Source organism: Fukomys damarensis, unplaced genomic scaffold (genome assembly GCF_012274545.1).
Source record: "Fukomys damarensis isolate Sample0158 unplaced genomic scaffold, DMR_v1.0_HiC HiC_scaffold_9, whole genome shotgun sequence".
Lineage (NCBI taxonomy): Eukaryota > Metazoa > Chordata > Mammalia > Rodentia > Bathyergidae > Fukomys > Fukomys damarensis.
The window spans coordinates 26,886,377-26,902,218 of NW_022900921.1; the positions used below are offsets into that span (position 1 = coordinate 26,886,377).

Here is a 15,842-nt window from a genome sequence, read left to right on the forward strand (position 1 = left end):
CTATGCCTCTGCAGAGTTGGTCTAAGGACTGGCCCGATCAGGAGTTTTGAGAACGGGGGGGGTGTCGTGTGGGTGTTTCAAGGGCGCCCGCGCGGCTACCTTCCTTCCTGGGTCTGTTGTCGCGCAGGCCGGGAGCTCCCACGCAGGCCGGGAGCTCGCGCGCACGCCGCCGGGTGATCGCAGACAGGCAGGCAGGCAGGCAGCTCTGTTGGTGGTTTCTTTTGCAGTGCAGAAGCTTTTTAATTAAGATGAGATCCCAGTTGTTTGATTTTTTCTGCTAGTTCCCATGCTACTAAGGATTTGTTCATAAAGTCTTTTCCTATGCCAATGTCTTTGAGAGTTCTACTTATCTTCCAGCGAGTTTAGTGTTTCTTTTTTAATATTTAGGTCTTTAATCCACTTGGATTTTAGTTTAGTGTATGGTGAAAGATAAGGGTCTAGTTTTAATCTTTGGCAGATCAAAATCCAGTTTTTCTAACACAATTTATTAAAGAGGCTATCTTTCCTCCACTGAGGATGGTTGGATCCTTTGTCAAAGATGAGGTAGCTGAGTACATCTGGAGTTCTTTCTGTATCTTCCAATCTATTCCATTGATCCTCAGATCTTTTCTTTGCCAGTACCATGCTGTTTTTATCACAGTGGCTTTGTGGTATAGTTTCAAGTTGGGGATTGTGAATCCCCCTGCCATGTCTCTGTTGTCTAGAATGGCTTTTGCTCTTCTAGGTCTCTTCTGGTTCCAAATGAATTTTTGGATTATTTTCTCTTGTTCTGTGAAATACACTGTTGGAATTTCAATTGGGATTGCATTGAATCTGCATAGCAGTTTTGGCAGTATGGGCATTTTCACTCTGTTGATTCTTCCTCTCCAGGAGTAGGGGATATCTTTCCATTTTCTTATATCCTTTTCAATCTCTTTCTTCAGAGTGCTGTAGTTTTCAGTGTAGAGGTCTTTTGCTTCCTTCGTTAGACTGACTCCTAGATACTTTTTTTTTTAATGCTATTGTGAAAGGAACTGTTTTCCTAATTTCTCTCTCAGTGAGTCTGTTATCTGTGTACAAGAAGGCTATTGATTTTTGAGTATTGACCTTTTATCCAGCTGCTCTGCTGAAAATGTCAATTAAGTCTAGAAGTCTTTTGGCAGAGTTTTTTTGGCCTTTCATGTAGATTATCACATCATCAGCAAATAATGACAGTTTAACTTCTTCCTTTCCTATCTTTATTGCTTTAATTTCTTTCTCATGTCTAATTGCTGTGGCTAACTAATGTTTCCAGAACTATATTGAATAGGAGTGGTGATAGTGGACATCCTAGTCTTATTCCTGATTTTAGCATGAAGGTTTTCAGTTTTTGGCCATTTAATATGATGTTGGCTGTTGGTTTTTCATAGATAGCTTTTATCAAGTTGAGGTAAAGCTCATCTATTCCAATTTCTGCAGGACTTTTATCATGAATGTGTGTTGAATTTTGTCGAATGCCTTTTCTGTATCTGGTGAGATGATCATATGGTTTTTGTCCTTGACTCTGTTAGTGCAGTGTATTACATTTATTGATTTATGAATGTTGAACCATCCTTGCATCCCTGGGATAAATCCAACTTGGTCAGGGTGTATGATCTTATTGATGACCCTCCGTATTCTGTTTGCCAGTATCTTATTGATGATTTCTGCATCTATGTTCATTAAGGATATTAGCCTGTAGTTCTCTTTTTTGGTTGGATCGTTCCCTGGTTTTGGAATCAAAGTAACAAGTGCTTCCAGGAATGAATTTGGAAGTGTTGCTTCCCTTTCAATTTCACTGAAAAATTTAAACAGTAGCTGCAGTCGCTTTTCTCTAAATGTTTTGGAGAATTCAGTAGTGAAGCCATCAGGACTTGGACTTTTCTTAGATGGTAAATTTTTAATTATGTATTCAATTTCACTGATTATAATTGGGGTGTTTAGAATATTTTATCTTCTTTGTTCAACTTTGGTAACTCATAAATATCAAGAAACCTGTCCATTTTTTTCTGTGTTTTCCATTTTATTAGAGTACAGGTTCTCAAAGTAGGTATTGATGATCCCCTGGATTTCTGCTGGATCTGATGTGATGTCACCTTTTTTTTCCCAATGGCATGGATCTGAGCTTTTTCATTCCCTCTTTTGACAAGGTTGGCTAAGGATTTATTGATTTTACTTATTCTTTTGAAAAAACAACTCTTCAATTCATTGATTTTTTTGTATCATTCTCTTAGTTTCCATTGCATTGATTTCTGCTCTGATCATTATAATTTCCTCCCTTCTATAAGCTTTGGGTTTTTCTTACTCTTCTTTTTCTAGGAGCTTAAGATTCATCATTAGGTTGTTTATTTGAGCTCTCTCTTTTTTCTAGTGTGGGCATTCACTGCTATGAATTTTCCATGTAGAATTGCTTTCATTGTGTCCCATAGATTCCTGTATGTTGTATTGGCATTATCATTTATTTGTAAAAACTCATTAATTTCTTCTTTAATTTCCTCTGTGATCAATTGATTGTTCAGGAGAATGTTGTTCAATTTCCATGTGTTTATGAAGTTATAACAGTTTCTTATGCTATTGATCTTTAGCTTAATTACACTATGGTCTGCTAATATACATGGGATAACTTTAATTCCTTTGTATTTATTTAAACATGTTCTATGAGCTAGTATGTGGTCTATTGAAGAATGACCCATGTGCAGCCAAAAAGAATGTATATTCTGATTTTGTGGGGTGGAACACTCTGTAGATGTCTATTAAGTCCATTTGTTCAAAAGCTTGGTTCAGTTCTAGTATTTTTTTGCCTACATGATCTGTCTATTTGTGATAGTGGGGTATTTAGGTCCCCCACTACAATTGTATTAGTGTTTATTTGGTTTTTTGTGTCTCTTACTATTTGTTTCATATAGTTGGGCGCATTAATATTTGGTGCATATATATTTATGATTGTCATCTCTACCGCTTGGACTGTTCCCTTTACAAGGATGTAGTGGCCTTCTTTGTCTCTCTTAATCAGTTTTGGTTTGAAATTTACTTTGTCTGTGAGTAAAATAATACCTTTGGTTTTTTCTGCGCTTCTATTGCATGGAGAATGTTTTGTATCCTTTCACTTTCAGTCTATGAGTTTCTTTTTGAACTAGGTGTGTTTCTTGTGTACAACATATTGTTGAGTTTTGCTTCTTAATCCATTCTGCCAGTCTATTTCTTTTGATTTGTGAATTGAGGCCACTGACATTGATTGTTATAACTGATATGTACTGACTTATTATTGTCATGTTACTGTCCTATTGTTGGCTTTTTTTTAATGTTTCCCCCCTCTCCTTTTAGTTTTTAGCCTTGCCTAATTGATTTGTTCTGTTGGGACTCGTGGTGTTGAGACCTTCACTGTCTTTTTCTAGGACATTGTTTAGAATTGTTTGTTGTCCTGGTTTGGTATTCATGAAGTTTCTCAGGTGTTTATGTCATGGAAATATCTTATTTCCTCATCCATTTTAAAAGAGAGTTTTGCAGGATACATCAGTCTAGGTTAGAGGTTGTTTTCTTTTATGACTTGAAATACCTCACTCCAGGATCTCCTTGACCTGAGGGTTTGTGTTGAAAAGTCTGCTGTGATTCTGATGGGCTTTCCTTTGCATGTGATTTGTTTCTTTTCTCTGACTGCTTGTAACATTTTGTTCTGTTGGATTTCCAGGATCTTAACTATTATATGTCTAGGTGTAGATTTTTTTATAATGAATAATTGGAGTCCTATATGCCTCAATTATCTGTATGTCAAATTCTTCCCCTCTCTTTGGAAAGTTTTCTATCCTTAATCATGTGAAGTTTTTTTAAGTCATTTTTACTTTCTCCTGCTACTTCATGGATTCCTATCAGTCTTATGTTATTCTTCTTTGCATCATCTAGGAGTTGTTGGATCGATTTCTCATGATCCTTTACTGCTTTTAAGAGATCTCTCTTTTCATGTCACTGACTACAATCCTATCTTCTATGTCTGAAATTCTATCTTCACATTCGTCCATCCTGCTGTGAATGCTTCAATAGTTTTTACTCTTCTGTATATCTGTTTGAACATGTTTCATGGATTCCATTTATTTCCTATGCTTGGCATTCATGGCTTCCATCATGGTCCTGAGTTCATCTATTTTTTTTGTCTATTTCTGTTCTAGAATCTCTAAGCATGTCCTTCACTGTACTCACCATCTTTGTTGTTATCTGGGAAATTATTTCTGTTTTGAATTGTTCTAGAGCCTGATTGATCTGTTTTGTTACTTCCTATGCTATGAGTTCCAGGTATCCTGGTCATTGATTGTCAGACTTTTTCACCTCATTTTCCCTAGAATTTGCTGTTAGTGAACTGGAATTCTGCATTTGTACCTTGCTTAAGTGTTTTCTCATTTTTATTTTTGTTGTTGGCATGTCTTTCATTTAATTCCTGGGTTAGTACTTTGATCTTCCTCATATAGCTGCTCTTTAGGTTTTGAGTCTCTAATGACTCAGAGACACTCTCATTTTCATAATATCAGAAAGGACAACTCATTAAATCAGTCACAACCCTTTAACCTAATTGATACAGCCAGCAACACAATAGTATGAAGCACAGTTTAGATATTAACCATTTGTGGTAATTATTAATCTATCACCTTTAACCATGTGAATTAAATCAAAATCAAGGACCAGCCCAAAATATGTTTATAGTGAATAAACTCTTCAATATAGCAAATTTATTCTTCAGGATGGGGACTTAGAAGGAGTTGGGAGGAGAGGACTAGATAGGTAAAGAACAGAAGAAGGTTTTAAATGAAGCCAGAGGACACAGGATGATCACACAAACTCTAGGAAACTGTGGAAGACAAGAGGTAAAAAGAGAGTGCAAGAACAAAGACAAGAATAGAACAACTTAACAGTAATAGGGAACGTATAAACTGTACTCACTTTCCTTTTAAACTAATGATGATTGAGTGAAGGAAAAAGAGAGAAGAAAAGAAAAAGAAAGAAGAAATCTGAATTAGGGCAGGAACAGGAACAAAAAGGGAGATGAAGAATACCATGAGGGAGCAAGAGACTGGGAAAAAGAAGAAAGAAAAAAATGAAGAATTTGAAGGATGGAAAAACTAAAATTTTTAAAATTAAAAATAAGAGGAAAATAAAGAAAAAAATTTGAAAAGCCTCTTTCAGGGTGTATCTCTGCTGTCACAATAGACAATATGGCCAGCAATGTGCAGAACTAAGTCAATTAGTCTCAGCTAGCTGATGGCAGACCTCTGAGACTCAGGCTGAATTTTCTGGCTCAAGTTGAGATCCCTAAGCTCCTGCAGAGTTGAACTCTGCAAGGTTCTACTGAAAGTTCCAGCTGCCCTTCCCCTGAAGATAGTCCAAGTTCTGATGGAAGGTGGTGATCCCTCCAACTTACCAACTACAGAGGTCTGATGTGGCCTTTACCACAGTTGTTCACTTCCATTCTATTTTCAGGAGCTCAGTATAATGGCCTTTATTACCATCTGTGACTCTACAGTGTGGATCCAGGTATGAGCACAACTGGCTGTGCCCAGAACCAGGAGGCCCAAGAGCACAGGGGGTGGCTGTGGAATGCTGCAAGGGCACATGTGCAGCTGGGCAGTCCTCACAGGTGTTTTCCAATGAAGGCCCAGGGCACTGGACCTGCAAGCTCCCTGAGCAGCTGGAAGGTCCTCACCAGGCTCCCTAGAGCAATTTCTTAAGTTCACACAACTAGTAAGTGGATTCAAACCCAATCTGCTGGACTCCAAAGCCAAGTGTTTATAACCACTGATGCCAGCAAGAGGTAGTGGCAATCAAAGATCCTAAGTACTCCATCACTGTAAGAAAGAACAGACATTTTCAAAACAGTAAGTGAAACAGAAAAATTACTCAGAAATGAAGGCATAGCAAACAGGCAAGGCCAATAGCAAGGAAATAACTCATCTTTGCAAAGCTCATGAAAGCCCATGAGGAAATGACATGTAGACTGTGTTCTTAGGGTTGTAGGGCCAATTTTTCTCCAATTCCTCATTAATTTTTGTGATACCAATAAAAATGCCATGTAGTACATTGGAGCAGAGCTTGACAAAGTAATTAAAATTAATTTGGGAGGAAAAGGTGCTCAAGAGATGCCAAGAAAATGTCCAAGAAATAAAACAAGAAAGGAAGCTCACATTTCTCATTCATTCTTTCATTGGATTTTCACTGCACTCCTATTATAACTAGATACTAAAGACACAGATACAATTTTTGTCCTAAAGAAGCTTTCACTCCATAGGATGCGAAAATGCTCTTTAGAATGAGGAGGAGGTAAATGGTGTGGCTCTGGGGCAAAGAAGACAGTGGAAAACACTGCAAGCCAAGCATAAATTCTCAAAAGGAGGAGAATGAAATGAGGAGACAATAACCATGAGTCTGTTCACTGAATAATTTGCATGTGCTGCATCATTTCATCTCACAAAAATTCTGTGAATCAAGACCCTAACAGCCTCCACTTTACAGATGAGGTAACAATAAGCCCAGAAACATTAAGTAACCTGTTCTAGACCACAGAATCAGGAAGTGACATAGCTGGGCCCAGAACCCAAGTCTGTGCAATTCAGCTGTCACCAGTGTGACCATGGACACTGGTAGCACTCTGACCCCCTTGAGTTAGTAGGAAAGGACAGCATATTCAAGCAATTGTGTTTGGATCATTATTTGAGAGATGATTAATTTGATTTTAAAAACAAATATGGACTGAATTTAATATTTCAATGTAAGATTAAAAGCATAAAAATGATGGAATAAATGGGAAAAAAGGTTTCATAATTTGGATTGAGAAAGATCTTCCTCAGCATACCATAAAGGAACTGTAACAATAAACAAAAATGCCAATGAATCTACACACAATGAAGTGGCAAAATGAGAAAATACAATTTGCCAAATATATGATATAAATCTTGACATTCAAAGACCTTTTATAAGTCAGTAAGGAAAAAAAGAACATGAAAATAGAAAAATTGCAAAGGACAAGAGCAGGCAAGGCAAAGAGAACTCCAGGAGAGTTACTGGCCCAACCATCTGCCTTTCTGCCTGGGGGTGGGGGAAAGGTAGATGTGGTTATATGCTGGCAAGAGGAATCAACAGAAAGTTCATGTTAGGACAAAGCCAGAGTTACCTCCATCAAGTCAGACATGCTTATGAAGGATGCTGTGAAAAGACAAATTGGGAACAATTAAAATGCCTATCAACAGGGAACTAGCTAAAAATATAGCCCATCCATATAACAGAATGCCATTCCATGATTAAAGACAATGAGGTAAGTCTTTATATAGAGAAAGTTGCAGAAAATCAACAATATAATATTAGTGTTTTTTTTAACTATATTTAAAGCTTTTGTATTTGTAGTGCATATGTCAATGTGTTTCAGAGTCAAATTGCCTAGTTTGAATCCCAGATTTTACATTATTAGCTAAGTGGCTTTAAGAAAGTTACTTAAGCTTTCAGTGCCCCACTTCTCTCATTTATAAAATAGGGAATAATTATATCTTCTATAAGTGGTTATTTTATTTAGAATAATACTAAGTGCTCTGCAACTGGGAGCCACCTCCAGCATGGTCATTATCACTGTATTAATCATTATCACCATTACCACCACTATTGTCATCATCCATAGGACAAAACAACAAAAACTAGGTGGATACACACTGAGTTGTTGCCTATGTCTCTGAGAGAATGCACTGCAGTGGAGATTATACTATCATATTTTACTTCCTACACATCAATATTTTTATAATGTATATGTTCTGTAAGAGAAAGCTATGAGACACACACTCATGGGTAAGTAGAAGAGCTGATAAGTAAGTAAGAAGAAGAAGGGAGAGCAGATGGGCAGAGAGGAAACAGAGCTGACGTCCCCAGAGAAGGAGTAATGAAGGAAGTGGCTCCAGAAGCTGGATAGATGCTGTTCTTTATCCCATAAGGCAAAACGGTGACTTGTTTATAGTCATTCTGTGTTCTTACAAAACACACTGTTAAAAAAAACAACAACAAGCTAGTCCAAAGTGGCTTTTTGTGCTTTGTAACTAAAAAGTCATGACCAACACAAGCAGCTGATTACTGTGGTTTAGATCTAAAATGTCTCCCCAGAGTTTCATGTGTTCAGAGATGGGGCTTTTGGAAGGTGATTGGATCCCAAGGGCACTAACCTCATGAATCCACTTGGTGAATTCATAGCTAAATGGATTATTAGGAGGGAGAGCCTAGCTGGTGGAAGTAGATCACAGAGAGGCTGGGGGGACGGTGTTTGAAGGGTATATCTATGCTATCCACAAATGCTTCCTTTCTGTGGATCTCTTCCTGCTCTCTCTATTGTGTGGCTTCCATGAAGTGAGCAGCTTTCCTCTGCCATGCTGTTCTTGCCTTAGAGCCAGTAGGCAATGCACTGAAACCTCTGAAACTGTGAGCCTCCTTTAAGCATGGATGCTAAATATTCTGTCTCAACAATGGGAAAGTAACTGAAAACCTGATGATATTTTAAAATTATGCTAAGTAGAAACAAAGTGTTACAAATGAAAGCACAAAGATACCAGTTTTCATCTGTTGAACAGATTGTTCAGGGGGAGTGGGAAACATTGCAGATGAGTCCATGTATCTGTCAACTTTTGCAAGAGCACTTATATAATTCACGAACCCACTGGCCTTAGAATGCGAGATTTCTCCTCAAAGAATTTTCCCAAGAAAATCTTGAAACATTTTACGAAGACAGAAATTCTATGTTGATCACATTGATTATACTAGTTAAAAAAGTACAAACCACCTAGGTGTTCACTAGTAGGAGAAAAGCAAGTGAGACACTGTGGCAGACAGTGACCTCCATGACCCTTGGCTTCTGGTGTCCAGGCCTTTGTGTGATGCCATCCCTTTGAGTGTGGATAGAATCAGTAATTTGCTTCTAGCCAATAGAATTATTTCATATTGAATTGATATGAATTCTATGATTAGGCTACAAACAGGTCTAACTTTCACCTTGCTAGCAGGTTCTCTGCTTTGTTGGAGGCAAACGGATGGAGTCAGGTGCTAAGTTGGGAATAGCATGATCAAAGGAAGAAAGTTATGGGTAGCAGAAGTGGTGCCTCAGGTCTGTTTTCCCTATTTTGAGAGGGAATTTCCAAACCATGTTATCTCATTGGCCAAATTGGTCACCTGACAATTAGTAGCCACAGTGGAGCCTAGGAAAGCTAGTGTCTGACTTTTCAGCCATTAAAGTGAGTAAAAGGTGAAGCAAAAGGTGTTGAAAATCATTGCAGTGAATATCATTGCACCTACTTGAAACAGTAGTCTCAAGTCTCCTTTGGCTGGGCCTGGGGCCCATCTCCTGGCCCTCTCCTCCAAGCTCTTCGCCTCGGCTAGACTCTGGCCTGGCCAGGCTCCCAGGGTAACTCTTGGACCTGGCTTTCCATTTATTCTGGATTATTCTCTTACATGAGTCTTACATGTCAGTCACCATGTCCTCCCTCCGTGATAAATCATCTTTGATTCAGGAGATGGCTAAAATTTCCTACTCTGTGCATTTGTCTGGGTTCTTCAGAGAAACACGGCCAATAGTATATATGTTACATATAAATATACATATACTCGTGCAACTCTCAGGCCAGCAGGCAGGGGACCTAGGTAAGAGCTATTGATGCAGTTCAAATCCAAATTCTGCTGGCAGAATTTCTCCTTGCATGGGTAAAGTCAGTCTTTTTATTCTTTTCGTTTCAACTGTCTATTGATGCAGTTCAAATCCAAATTCTGCTGGCAGAATTTCTCCTTGCATGGGTAAAGTCAGTCTTTTTATTCTTTTCAGGTTTCAACTGATTGCATAGCTCTGCCCAAGATATATAAGGAAATCTTCTTTGCTCAAAATCCACTGATTTAAATGCAAATTTCACCCAAGAACACCATCACAGAAACATCCAGAATAATGTTTAACCGACATTATTGGCACTGTGGCTTGCCCATACAATAAACACTTCCATTCTGCTCTTGCCACTATTGGATCTGCACTGGTTACTTGCACTCTCTGTAGAGTGGGGATGGCCACACTTGCCTTATGAGGCTACTGTAAGGTTAACTGAGTCTTCACACGTGCCTAACTGGCATATAAGAAGCTTTCAAGTGCCACATCCCTTCCTTCTCTTTCTCCTCGGTGCTCTATAAGTCACTTTCCTCAGGCTGTTCTTTCTGGTGTTTTGAAAAAAGAGACAAGAATTATATGTAGCCAATTAGTGCTGGGGCTTAGAACTATAAATCGCATGGCTTTAAGGGCTGAGCAGTAATACCGTGAAAGTGAAAATTATGGCTGATCAGGAATCAGGGACATGTATCTGCTCAAGGAGACAAAGGTGATTGACCAGAGAAGAGACAAGAGAGAGAGAAGTTGCCCGAAGATTGTCCAGGTCCCATGAGACCAAGCTGTGGGTCTCATCTTTTGTTCCTTGGATGTTCCCAGTTTCGTTTCTATAAAGCCCTGCATGCATTAGTCAGTTGGTGGCCTTTCTGTTCCCTGCAATCAGAAGATGCTTAAGTCTCTTCCTTCTCCTATTAGTCATTAGGGAGACTGATCATCACCTCTCATCACTTCTCATGTCTGACCACCCTCTATGGCCTCCAGGATGCAATCCATGCTCTTCAGCATAATGTTAAATGGGTTTTATGTTGTCTCTTCTACCACCTATCTCCTTACTCAATAGTTCCACTGTCCCTTCATTTATTCCTTGTACTCTGCAGCCTCACTACACCTCTTCCTTCTTTATTATTGTGTGTGTGTGTGTGCATGTATGTGCATGTTTGTGATTGTGTGCTGGGAATTAAATTCAGGGCCTTGTGAATGGTAGGCATGTGCTCCATCGCTGAGTAATGCCCTCAGCCCTGTCCCTCCTTATTAACTTATATCCTGCTGTATTTGTCCATTCTCATTGCTATCATAAAATACCTGACACAAGCTAATGCAATAAACAAAAGAGTTTCATTTGACTCACAGTTCTATAGGTTCAAGAACATAACCAAGCATCTGCTCGGCCCTGGCGAGGACCTCGAAGTAGATAGCAGAAGTAAATGCCAGAGGAAGAGATTACATCACCAAACAGGAAGCGAGAATCAGTCTGAGGTCCTACAATCTTTTCTAAAAACACACACTCAATCAACCTAAAGACCTCCTACTAGACCTTCTCTCTTAAAGTTTCTACCACCTCTCCTGCTGTCAAACTAGGGAACCAACCCCAACACATGATCCCTTGGGAGACAGACTTCAAACTATGTAGCACCTCTAAGCTTTGCCTCTGCCTGGATGACCTGCTATAAAAGTCAGTCCTGGGCCCCCAGTCCACTCCAGGTTGAATTATTCCCTACTCTGAGTTCCCACAGAACAGTCTGTTTTGCTAAGTGTGGACCAGGATAGCGGAGTACTAAAAGCAGATACTTGTTTGAGTAAGTCCCCTGACTGTCGTCTGAGCTTCGACATCCTTCTCTAGAGGAAATAAGAGTATCTACCTCATAGGAATGTGATGGGAATTATTTGAGACAGTATATGAAAGAGCCAAGCACAGCATGCAGAAGCTGGTAATTGCACAACAAATGATGCCATCCCATCTTGTTAGCTAGAACTGGGGCCTGGCAGAATGCAGAGATGCGGGGAAACAGCCAAGTCTGGGTTCCCCGCAGTAGCATCAGAGAGGCTTCACCCAATGGCATCGTCAGAGATGCCTGAGACCTTTCCAGCATCTCTCTCAAGACTTGCAGCACATGATGGCCAGGAAATCTCACGCCCATACATCCTAACTACAGCCCCCAGCATCTTGCCACATACACAGAGCCACCACAGAGCCTGAGGTGAAGATGAGAAAAAAACCAATGAGGAAAAAAAAAAAAAAAACAGTGGGCTTTCATTGGAATTTTCCACAGAGCACTTCATTAAATGTCATTACTGTGATGTATCAGTCATTATTTTAATTGTTGGGCTTGAGTTTTTTTATTCTTTCTTAATTTTCAAGCAATCAGATTCAGCAGACATTATTCATTCCAAAGAAAGCACTTTTTATTTCTTTGTAAATTTTTTTCCTATTTTGGTCAAATAGTGGTTTGGGCTTCCTCAGGATACAAAGGTTCCTCCAGCTTCCCTTGCAAGAAGCTCCTCGATGCATGCTCAGAGCAAAAAGGAATTTTGGGTTCTCAGGTCCCTTTTGCGAAGCAAGAAGCCCTAATTCTGGTTATAAGGAGCAATGCTGATGAAAGTGCTTTGTAGCTTCCAAAGGTTTTTGGATCTAGTACAGAACTGGACACTTCTAGAGCTGGGAAAAGTTGCAAGTGCCATCTTGATCAGCTGATTAGCCGGTCATGAACTGCTTCTGGCAAGAACTGGCTTTGCAGTATACAAAGGATATCATTACCCTATTACCCTCCAGGGCTCTGATGTATCTAGGATGAAATCCACTCACCTTACGGCGCCTTAGAGTGCAACACTCTGCATTGACTTCATCTTCTACCATTGCCTCTGTCCTTCATTACACTCAGCCATCTCCACATTCCCAGGCAAGGCAAAGCTTGATCCTACCTCAGGACATTTGCCCTTATTGTTCCTCACAGGACACTGCCCCTGATTGGTTCCATGTACCTGACTTAGGTCCAATGTCACACATGCAGAAAAACCTCCAATTATCTTCAACTAAGTACCACATACAGTCAATTACATTACATCATCTCAATTCTTCATAGCAATTACCTTTATTTAACATTATTTGGTTTGTTTCATCTCCCTCTATCAGAGCATGTCCCTGCCAATCGTTTTTTATTTTTGTTTTTTGTTGTTTTTTTTTTTTTTTGTACCAGGGATTGAACTTGGGACCTTGTGCTTTCGAGGCAGGCAGCAGAACCACTGAGCTAAATCCCAGGCCTTGTAATATCTTCTTTTTAAAACCTGTTCGTTATCCAAACCCTTTGCAGTAGACATTACTATTATGCTTCTTTTAGAATCAAGAAAATGGGCTTCCCCAAAGCTGCTTATCTACTTTTTCATTGCTGTATAACAAACTACCTCAGACTGCCCTGGCTTAAAACAACAAGGGTGTGTCGTTCTCTATTATGTGTCTGGCTTTAGTTCTTGTGCTGGTATTGTCTGAGCTCACTCCTGCAAGCATCCAACTGGCAGGGCTGCCGGGAGGGCTAGGACGGCTAAGTGTCTCTTGCCAAGTGGTCTCTCATCCCAGAAGCATCAAGTAGTCTCTCGTCCCAGAAGCACCCAGTGGTCTTTCATCCCAGATGTCTTCCCTTTCTGAGAAAGGGAAAACTCAAGCTGAAAGGTCTCTGTGGCCTGACCAGAAGTCACACAGCATCACTTCTGGATTCTGCTGGTCTAAGCCAGCAACCAAGGCTGACCCAGATTCAAAAGGTGGAACCCAGACTCTACCTCTTGATGAGAGGGGCCTGGCCCACTGCTGAATTGTCAAGGCCATCTTGGAAAATCCATGACAGCCAGTGAGTGCTGGAACGAGCCCAGCTGAGCCTATGACTCCATAAGGTAGACCGAGGCACCATGACATCCAGTGGTATAACTCCCCCTCACACGTCCACTGGGGGATGGCTGGGGATCTGAGACTTCACAAGGCAAAATGTCTGTATTTTCAGTCTGCTGTAGATTGAATCCTCAGATGCAAAAACTGAAGATATGGAAATCTAATTGTAATCTCCATTCTGAAGACAATTCTCACTTTCCCTTGGGACAACCAAACTTTTCATTTCTAAACCTCTTACTTATAGCATGTATTCATTTACTCATTCAGGTAACATTTACTGGGCATCTCCTATGTGCCAGGTACTGTTTTAGGCTTTGGAAAGACATGGGGACAGTATACAAGGTAAGATGTAAAACTATGGTGAATGTATAATTTTTTAAAAGTTTATTACAGTAAAAAATGCATGGTCATTTATCCCCCTTTAAAATAATCACCTTTCGCTTTGACCACACTACCCCGTGACTCTTGCCACTTTCTGAGGCAGTTCTGAAAGTCCGCTTCTGTTGCACTATCTTGGCTGCCTCAGTGTCTTCAGTCTATTAAAATCACTTAACTTTCCTGGTCTTCTGATGTTGGGGATGAAAGAGAAGTTTGTACAGGGTCAGATCTGGTGGATAAAGTGGATGAGGACACAATGTAACGTTTTTCTGAGACTGCCTTTCTGTTCAATGGCACGCGGCAGCAGAATTCACATTTCTGGTTACACCTCATAAAGACACTAACCAAAGGGAACTCCAGAATTGCTTCAGAAAGTGGCAAGAGCAATGTCATAAGTGTGCTCAAAAAGAGGGATGTGTCTTCAGGAAGATGAATGTCAGAGTGTCTTTTACTGTAAAATACATTTTTTTAACATTCACCCCATATTTTTACCACATCTTGTAGACAAGTTCCCTGCTCCTACAAAAAAGTTGTATTCTAGGGAGATAAAACAGAAATAAGCGCATAAACAAATGGATGAAAAAAATAACTTTAGACAATGATAAATGCATCCATCATCATAATAAAAAATGGTGCTATGAAAAAAATGGTAGCAAAAAGGCAACTCCTTTAGGTAAGATGATTAGAAGTGGCCGCTCTGAGGAAGTGATGTCCAGGCAGCAATAGCATTCCCAGCAGAGGGTCTAGGTGGTGCAAATGGCCTGTGGTATGGAATAGGAACAAGGAGGAAGCCACTGGTTGAGGCACATGGAGGCAAGCAGAAATTGGTGAGAGATGAGGTTGGACAAATGGATCTTGCAATTCATGAGGACCTCTGGACTGTGGAAAAGAGATTAGATTTTACTGCACAAAATCATGAGAGGTTAGAAAGAAGCAGGGGAGTAGAGAGACACGATCTGATTTACACTTTTTAGAGAGTGTCTGGGTTGTTTTGTAAATTGCTGGTGAACAAAAGTCCAGAAGACCAGCTTCAAGGCTCTTGTTTTCATTTCAAGAGGATGGTGACTTGGCTACATGATGCGACAATAGCCTCACTGGAAGTTGCCAGCTCAGAGCACAGGCACCACTGCAGCCCTAGCACCAGGCAGTGGAGACAGTGGCTTAGGGAATGCATCTAACAGCAGTAGCCTAAGTTTCAAATTTATATCCAGCAAGCCTTCTTTACAAAAGCTTTATTTATGGCTCTTTTCCAAGCTACTGCAGACACCCCCGCCACAGAACGCATTCCCCAAGCAATCCAGAGCCACCCCCTGAACCCTGGCCTCCCTCGAGCACCATGCACAGGCTGAGACCTGAGCAGTCAGTCAGCACAGTGGCCCAGGCGCCTTGACAGTTAGGAGCGGAGGTTTCGCGTTGCAGCCTCCACATTCTCATCTGGAAGGTGGGTGTCATTTGCCCTATCCGAAAGTTCCTGTTCTCAAAGCCCATTTCCCTCCCCCGCAAGCCCCAATCCCCATTCCTTTTTTCCCCTCCTTCAACCGGAAAGAATCCAATCCCTTTTTCTGAAGTTTTGCCTTTTTCTTTAATTAATAAGTACTAGATTGATTAGTTTCTATGTGCCCTTTATCCTCGGGCCTTCTGTGTTTCCAAATTTCAGATCTCAGAATGATCCAGGCCCGTTCCTTTAAAACTAGTCGAGCGGCTGAGTCCTGGGCATTCAAGGTGAAGGACATTACCTAGGACTGGGTCTAGTGCCCTCAACACCGGGGCAGGCCAGAGGCCAGCCTGGGTCACAGCCCGGGTCTTCTCCTCTCAGCCAGTTTGGCAGTGCACAGAGTCTGGGGAGAAGTGTCAGAAAAAGGAAGGGAGTGGGTGTGAGAGAACGGAAAAGAGGGAGAGTGGGGACAGCATGTGGGTGCGTGAGCGTGGGAGCCGGAG

General features: G+C 40.6%; 1 pseudogene; it reads right to left on the minus strand.

Moving 5' to 3' along the window:
- Nucleotides 1-12,503, minus strand: part of LOC104860974 — a 35,288-nt pseudogene extending 22,785 nt beyond the window's left edge.
- Nucleotides 12,504-15,842: the final 3,339 nt, after the last annotated feature.